Here is a 9,565-nt window from a genome sequence, read left to right as displayed (position 1 = left end):
CGATCTTCCCAGACAGTACCATACTCTTCTTAATACTAAGTATGCATTGAATTCTATTTGCTTAAATTTGCAGCAAATGTTTTATTTTATGTTGAAGAGGCTGACATGAGTCTTGTTATTGTTTGTTATGAAAGATCGATTATTACTGTTCTTAAAATATGTAATTTTAATTGTTCATTACTTCTCTTGTAGTTTATATAATAATAGTAATAATAATAATAATTATTATAATAATAATGATAACAATAATAATAATAATAATAGTAATAATAATAATAATAGTAATAATACTGATGATTCTACTTCCTATGGAAAGTCTAGATTTTTAAAGGTCGCTCATAAATGGCAGAGACAAGGGACAATGACAATACCCTAGAGACTGATCATATACATATGATCAACGTCCAAGCCCCATCTCCATCCATGTTAGGACCTGGGAGGGCCAGACAATGGCTGCTAATAACTCAGGAGGTACACTTATAGGATCTTCCAATCCCCTCCCCACCCCCTGCCTTAGCTGGTGTGGTTTCAAACACTACAAAAAACTATAGAGCTTGAGCGTTACTCGAACCCTAGTCTGGTAGATCGCCAGACAGGGACGTAACTATAGTACTATGCTATGTAAAGGGTATGCCTGCATGATAAAACTTGTTGTGGCCTGATTGGTAACGTCTCTGCCTGGTGTTTGCCAGTCGGGGGTTCGAGTCCCGCTCAGACTCGCTAGTGCCTTTAGTGTCTGCAACCTTACCATCCTTGTGAGCTAAGGTTGGGGTTTTTGGGGGAGCCTATAGGTCTATCTGCTGAGTCATCAGCAGCCACAGCCTGGCCCTCCCTGGTCCTAGCTTGGGTGGAGAGGAGGCTTGGGCGCTGATCATATAATATATGGTCAGTCTCTACGGCATAGTCCTGCTTGCTATGGCAATGTCACTGTCCCTTGCCTCTGCCATTCATGAGCGACCTTTAAACCTGTAAATACACAAGCATTATTGTCAAAAAGGGCAACAGCTGTGAAGATATTCGGTAATGCTTCTCGATGATAAATTACTAGTACAGAGTATTTTGCTCCTGCATTTATCATGTTCATAGAAATAGATGGGAAGTTACTGTCAGCTGGGGACCATATTTGTTCATGATATATTGTCCACAAAGGCAATGCAATGAACACTTGTTGATTGGCACTTAGTCTAAATGAGTTATGTTCAGATCTGAATAGCAAAATGAAAATGATAATTCATTGTTTACTAATGTTATTTTCTTCGGTTGGATTATCATAGTAATACATTCTTTATAAATATGCTAATTCTTTTATCCAATTAAAATTGGTTATTAACTAACCACACATATTTGGCTTTTGCTTATCAGTTGTCTCAGTATCCCATACCTTCCTTACAATGTAGGTTAGAAGGTGAAAATACCTGCAATTAAGATCATTTCTTATTTGAAAAGAAATGGAAAAACTCATTTTAAATTTCGCTTTATTTTTATATGAAATAAAATGAGTTATAAGTCTTCAATATAGTTTTAATGATCTTAGAAATACATTTTACTCCGTTTTATTTTCCTTCCTGTTTTGAATGTTGTTCAACATTTGTATCTTACATAATATTCTGTCATCAAAAGCATATATGAAGATAATTTGAAATTATGAACAGCAAACGTGAACCCAATTCATGATGTTAGGACATTTAAATTACAAATATTAAGTATCTCTTCATTTTGCACACACAAAAGAATATTTACGTTATTATTATTATTATTATTATTATTAATATTATTATTATTATTATTATTATTATTATTATTATTAACTGTTAAGCTACAACCCTAGTTGGAAAAGCAGAATGCTATAAGCACAGGGGCTCCAAGAGGGAAAATAGCCCAGTGAGGAAAGGAAACATGGAAAAATAAAATACTTTAAGAACAGTAACATTGAAATAAATATCTCCTATATAAACTATAAAGACTTCAACAAAACAAGTGGAAGAGAAATAAGAGAGAATAGTGTGCCCGGGTGTAACCCAAGACAGTTGAAGATCATGGTACAGGGGCTATCGCACTACCCAAGACTAGAAAACAATGGTTTGATTTTGGAGTGTTCTCCTAGAAGAGCTGCTTACCAAACTAAAGAGCCCCTTCTACCCTTACCAAGAGGAAAGTGGCCACTGAAATATTACAGTGCAGTAACCCCTTGGGTGAAGAGAAATTTTTTGGTATTCTCAGTGTTGTCAGGTGTATGAGGACAGGGGGGAATATGTAAATAATAGGCTAGACTATTCGGTGTGTGTGTGTAGGCAAAGGGAAAATAAAACGAAACCAGAGAGAATAATCCAATGTACTGTAGTACTGTCTGGCCAGTCAAAAAAAAAAAAAAAAAAAAAAAACATTATTCTCTAGCGGTAGTACCTCAACGGGTGGCTGGTGGCCTGGCCAACCTACTACCTAAAAAGGAAAAACCCTAACATTATTCCGAATGTATGTTGATAAAAACCGCAACGCAACAACTATAAAACATTGCATCAAGAAAACTGTAAGGAAACGCGACAAAATTATCTGTTTTTAAAGTCTGGAAATAATCCCTTTTCACAGATTTAATAGAATAAACATCCTTGATGGTTTGCATTTATAATTTTTTTCTTTTTTTTTTGTTCTTTATATATATATATATATATATATATATATATATATATATATATATATATATATATATATATATATTGATAGTGCATTAGCGGAGAGTTTGATGACTTTGATTTGGTTAATCGTCATTGATTAGAGAATAAATAGCATTTGTAAAATGTTAAGATATTGTAATTCCCTTTTAAGGCAATATCCGTTGAATAAACAAGTTGACTATTATTGTTTAATTTAATTTGAAATGTCGAATGTGGAAGCTGTATTTTAGTTTCATTATTCATATTTTACGAATGATATAATCCAATCTGTGACTAATATATCCTATTGATTCCTGATGAATCCAGTTTAGAGGAATCTTGTTATGGTATAGAAAATCTATTTGAAGCACAAACTAAATTTAGATCTTCAATTAAGAAATGGGTGTGTGTGATTCTAAGATGGTTGATTTTCCTTCGATCTATTAATATTTGCTAATTCTGTTTTTTTTTTTTTTCAGTAAAAAAAAATAATATTCTCAGATGTTTAGAAAACATATTTTTTTAAATGTTTTGTTTAATGAGGAAGTGAACATCAAATATGATTAGACATTGACATGCTCTGGATAAAAAAAAAAAAAGGACATTCGATAACCGGACATAAATTTTCCCGTTATATTACACATTTTTCGTGGCCATTTGACTCCGCAATCGCCCTCTTGTAAATGGCCAAAGTTATTCGAATCTGGAAAATCTCCCATATTTACGAATTTTTCCATCGCACAGGTTTTGCATTACAGGGCTCCATCCGGTGTGGGGACATACTGTAAACATGTCAGTCATATGACGCGTTGCCGTACATGCACTAGAATGCCATCGATCACTTGCAGTTTAGTTTTGGATGATTTGTGTCGCGATTTGTTGTGGCTGTCAAAACGTAATCCCTTGCAATGTCGAATTTTGTCTATTGTATATTTTTTTAGTTTGAAGCTTTTTTTTTTGTACACATTATTATTATTATTATTGTTGTTGTTGTTGTTGTTGTTGTTGTTGTTGTAGTTGTTCTTCTTCTTCTTCTTCTTCTTCTTCTTATTAATATTATTATTATTATTATTATTATTATTATTATTATTATTATTATTATTATTATCTTTACAACTTAAGCTATAACCTTAGTTGGAAAAGCAAGATGCTATAAGCCGAAGGGCTCCAACAGGGAAAAATATCCCAGTGAGGAAAGGAAACAAGGAAATAATTAAACTGCAAGAGAAGTAATAAACAATCAAAATTAGATATTTTAAGAACAGTAACAACATTTAATTAGATGAATTTCGGTTTCTTGGTTATCTATTGCTCATCGGAAATTTTGTGGGGTCTTCAGTAATTTGTTTATAAAGATTCATAACTTTTTCCACCATGTACATTTTAAGTTTTTATGTGAATCTATACCAAAGAAAGTTCTTCATTTCATATTTTCGTGCTCAGTAATATCGGTAGAGTGAGATTTATTCAATGTGGGACTGTATTCAGCCTTTGCTGTGTGTTACGTTGTTTCAACTTGTATGGTTTTGTTATTTTATCAAAATATGCAAGTGTTATGTTATTGAGTCCATGTCCGGCTGTTGTGTTTAATGAATATACACATACAAATAAGTGTATTTATAAATTTAACTCTCTCTCTCTCTCTCTCTCTCTCTCTCTCTCTCTCTCTCTCTCTCTCTCTCTCTCTCTCTCTCTCGGATAGAATGATTTTGTAAACAAAACAAAAAAACATAGCTCTTTGTGTTTCGACATTTGATAGTTTTCAGTCTGTTTTCAATCTAGTGTATCTCTTTTTTTTTCTCCTTTATTTTCTTTTATATTCGCGTTCACATACATGTCGAGCTTTCGACTGGATGTGCGTACTTGAGATTCGATAGTCCTGGCTTTTGTGAATCTTTCTCTCTCAGGATTGCTTGCACATTGTGGTATTTTTGTTTCACGGGAATATAATTCTGTTGTTGTCTGATAGCTCAGTAAATCATTCATGTATTGCTATGTTTGTGTGCAAGTTTGTCTACTGGGTTAATGATTTGTTCTTAATTATTGGATAATGTATCTTGTAAAGAATAAGGAGGGCCCTGTTACGGAAGAACACTTATAGTATTAGGTGACCTTGAATTACCTGTACTCCTATTATTATTATTATTATTATTATCAATTATCATTATTATTATTATTATTATTATTATTATTATCATCATCATCATCATCATCATCATCATCATCATCATCATCATTATTATTGTTATTATAAACTAAGCTACATCCCTAGTTGGAAAAAAGGATGCTCTAAGCACAAAGGCTCCAACAGGGAAAAATAGCCCAGTTATGAAAGGAAATAAAGAAGGTAATAAACTGCAAGAGAAGTAAGCAATAATTAAAGTAAAATATTTTAAGAACAGTATTCCGATGTTTCTGCAGTGACAAATTCTGAAAATCAAACTTGGGATTTACAGTCCATTTTTATTTTTCTTGCGTATGTAACTCACATTTCTTTTAATTGTAATGAAAAATTCATATTTACTAGTAACTGTTTTAGAGAAGTCTAATTTCCAATCCTTTGTCTTTAATAACAGCTGAGTTATAACTCACTTGCCTATCACATGATGGTTTTTGAAACCAAATATTTTTCCGGAAGTATCCAAGATTTTTCCTGTCGTGAACTTTGAAATCAGGGTTGCATTTCCAAACATATATATTTGGTTATGACACTGAATTATGCCTGATATTAACATTCATTGTCAACACCTCTTGGACATTAACAATTATTGCAGTCATCTTGATAGAATTTTGAATATGTGAATATAAACCTTATAACATAAATTTCAGTGAACATTGAAACTGATAGTATATAGAGATCTATAAAATTCATGCATAGTTTTCCGGCTGATATAGATCATAAGGGAGACGTGGTATTGGAGTAAGAATGTTACCCGTGCACGTAGAAAGCAAGTAAAAGGACAGTTTTTGCCTTGCTGTTTCGCTATCTAGCAAAAAAGGCCAGGCCCAAGAACAATAACTGCATAAACTGCTACCCTGCAGTTGGACTATTTAGTCAACCACTAATAACTGTGGTTGATAACTGCAAAGACATGCGATATAAAAACCCACTGCCAACTTATTAACCATGCTTTATGCTGTTGGTAATAAGGATTCTGATAGGGTATCCCCTGTAAGGGACAAACGTTAGGATCCTCCTGCTCTCGTGATAACTGGACGAGGAATACTGCATGGTTCATGACTACAGTCAAAGAAGCTAGTGACAGATTGTAAGATCTGAGATGGTACTTGGGATGTCGGTATTCTAATGGGAAGATTGAGGGAGATAGGGAGATAGTGGATGTGATGGAGAGTAGAAGGATAGATATCCTTTGTGTGCTGGAGACAAGGTGGAAAGGAAGTGGAATTAGACAGATGGGAAGTGGGTATAAGCTCTATTACAGCAGGTCACACCCTTATATGACGCCTTGGTTGCCAATAAATACCTATGTTGTCACTAAATAAATTTATAAATTCGGGAACTCAATTTTTGGTCAAGTCTCTTTCACTCCTGTCACATTGGTGACCTACGAAGTAACTCGAGCACCCAGCCCGACTACTAGCTCACCAGTTCATATTGCCGTATCATCCGATAATGCCCACTACCGATACTGTCTCATCAGTCTAAGCAGTCACGTTGACACTTTAGCTTATCGTCAGTAGAGATATGTTTGCCTGATTTCAGTGCGGCTAGGTTCAGTTCCACATTAAGGGTGTGACCTGCTCCAGCAGCGAGCCGACTACCTACTGGCTGTGATCCCCGACAACACCAGTTTCAGAGATCTGCAATTTACTTTGCAAGCAAGGGACATGCCGTAAAGTATGGTACCATCTTATTATACCCCCTAGAGTAGTGCTCAGCGTTGTTAGTCACCCCCGTAGTCAAGATTTTTCAGCTCTTTCATCAACCCTTGGGGGATCAAAAGGCATTAAGGGCCTTATTTATTATATTCAGCCTGCTGCAGACGGTTTTCCTCTTGAAGTAAACCTACTTCATGCTCTTTGGACACAACATTTGCTTGAACTTGTGTGAGCTAATCTTCCTTGCCCATGAAGGACTTGATGACAAGAGTCAATGTTCTTATGGACAGCCACATCCCAAGTCAAGAACTCCATTAACAACTCCACTCTTGACGAATGGGACAAGCATACATTGACGACTGAGGCTAAGGTGAATGTTGTAGGACATTGAGGTACAACTTGCGACAAAGCCACCCACCACCAACCTATGCTATGCAATGCCCAGATCCCTAACAACTCCCTTAACAGCGACTGGATGACTCCCCTCACCCTCAGTTGTGGTACTTGCGACTGATGTTAATGGTAAAAAAAAAAAAAACCTGTAAGTTGGTCATTGCCTGTGTTGGTGGCCTCACCACTAACAAATCAGTGTGTGTGTGTGTGTGTGTGTGTGTTTGTTTGTGAGTGTGTGTAAAGGAAGACAGGAATGTACAAGTTGTAACTAGAAAAAATGTGAAAAATTTCTTAAGGCATGGCAGCACGGTGAAGTTTACATGTAACATCTATCTGTGTCCTTGAAAAACAAAGTTTACTTCTCCATTTCCCAACAGCAATATTCTTTAAATCATCTTTTTCAGCGTTTATTTTTAATGACGGTTTTGTTGGGCAAGAATTTCTTCCTCCCATCCCATTTATCTATTAAAGGAATTTCTCGTTTAATCTCATCTGCTGGCATTGAATCGCTGCTAAGCCATCAAGAGGATACAAGAAAAGGAATCGTTTTAAAAATCATGATTGATGACCGTATATCATATGCGGTCGCCGATGCCTCGGGGATAAGAACGAATTCCTGGGATGTTTCTTTGCAAGGGACCAAGATGGCTTCATGTCATTCGTCACTCTGTCTTTCACTGAAACTTATTTCACTCACGAAATTTCACAGTTATTTAATGTAGATTCTTATTTTGTTCAGCTTGGCGTGCGAGCACGCGCGCACACACACACATGGCAGTTAACATGCGATGAATATAAAATATTTATTAGACACGAAAGGAGAAATAAATAATTTGATTAGAGGAAGCACTATCATCTTACTATGAGTATAACGCTTTAAAAAAAATGCAAGCACTAGCCGTGTCCAAATTTTCCATTTTATCTTTCACCGTATATATATATATATATATATATATATATATATATATATATATATATATAGAGAGAGAGAGAGAGAGAGAGAGAGAGAGAGAGAGAGAGAGAGAGAGAGAGAGAGAGAGAGAGAGGTATGTATGTATATGGTTAGTCTTCTCTTTTTCTTTATGAAGCCTAACTAAGAATTAAAAAAGATTAAAATACCAATGAGGCCCATCTCTCCTGTTTAAAGACGAAACCACCATAAGGGTACAACTTTCAGGTTTCAGAGAAAATCTTAGGGGATGGGTTTTCTAGCTCCCATCTCGTTTCTACGCTTGCTGGTGCTATTATTCATCTAGGGAAACTGCTGGATGGTAGGGCTGGAAATACTTTTTTTTTTTTCTATTGTCCGTTTTTGATGGGGACTTATTCGTTAGGGAAGCATCTTCAACATTACCTCAAGAGTCACGAAGGAACAATTCTGTGCGTATATTTAATTATATTATATTCTTCACTTTACAATCTCTAAATTCCACATTATGTATTCAAAATAAAATGATGAAACCAATATATTTTTCGCGAACAGGAAACCAGTCAATGTTGCGATTGTAAATGAAGTTGCCTATAGTCCATTTCTTTCAGCGATGCATATTTGCACCGACTCGCAGGGGTGCCCTTTTAGCTCGGAAAAGTTTCCGGATCGCTGATTGGTTGGACAAGATAATTCTAACCAATCAGCGATCAGGAAACTTTTCCGAGCTAAAAGGGCACCGCCGCGAGTCTGTGCAAATATGCATCGCTAAAAGAAATGGACTATAGTGCCTGCACTGGTCCTCTTTCAAGATAATGGCAGGTAAGAGAAAATAGAAGTTTGCAGGTGATTAGTAATCCGATAGGAACCACCTTGTCCCGGCTTTGCCCTTTGCAGAAATCGATACAGTTAAAATGGCCGATAAGGATTCCTCCAGCGAGTGATTTTGGAAATAAGTATCGAGATACTTGTGTTATATTGCTTATTCCTTCAATGTAGATATCATGGGAGGGCTGTGGTAAGCCAATTATTTAAATGTATCAGGATACGCAGAGATAACCTATTTTTATACACATAAATAAACTTTGAATAATTTTGCTTATGTAAATATTTTTGGATTACGTAGAGAGTAGAGGTCCCCTTTTTTGTTTTGTTTCATTGTTGATGTCGGCTACCCCCCCCCCCAAAAAAAAAAAAAATTGGAGGAAGTGCCTTGGTATATGTATGTATGTATGTAAATATTTTTGGATTACCAGTGAATACCAACTCTAGATTTAATATCCTAAAAGATTACTAGTTCTCTCAATGAAAAACTTTTTTTTTTTATTCTTGTGCATTGATATTATAGTTAGAATGATTCCTGGTGATCGCGTTTGTGAAAAGTTCAATATAAGTAGGCAGACTAGCAGTAATTATATGCAGAGCATAGGGTGAAAGCCTATAACCAAGTCAGATTAACTTCATTAGGGATTTTAGTCAACTTTGATTTTAAAAAGAAAAATGATTTTACTAGGATAAATGTAATATTGTCTTCAAAACTATATATTAGAATGTAAGCGAGCGTCCTGTAATGTATTTTGCTAAAAGAATAAAACAATTGTAGATCTGTAAATTAATTAAAATTAATCAGCCCACTTTACCATTTCTATATTATGCATTTAATTTCTTATCGACCATCATTTAAATTGTAAAAGTTTGTAAATTCATTATTAGTTCGGAATATGTATATGTAATTAATGTTTATAAATGCGTG

The sequence above is a fragment of the Palaemon carinicauda genome, chromosome 22 (assembly GCF_036898095.1).
Source record: "Palaemon carinicauda isolate YSFRI2023 chromosome 22, ASM3689809v2, whole genome shotgun sequence".
NCBI classification, from domain to species: Eukaryota; Metazoa; Arthropoda; class Malacostraca; order Decapoda; family Palaemonidae; genus Palaemon; species Palaemon carinicauda.
Note: the sequence above shows the minus strand (reverse complement) of the source record.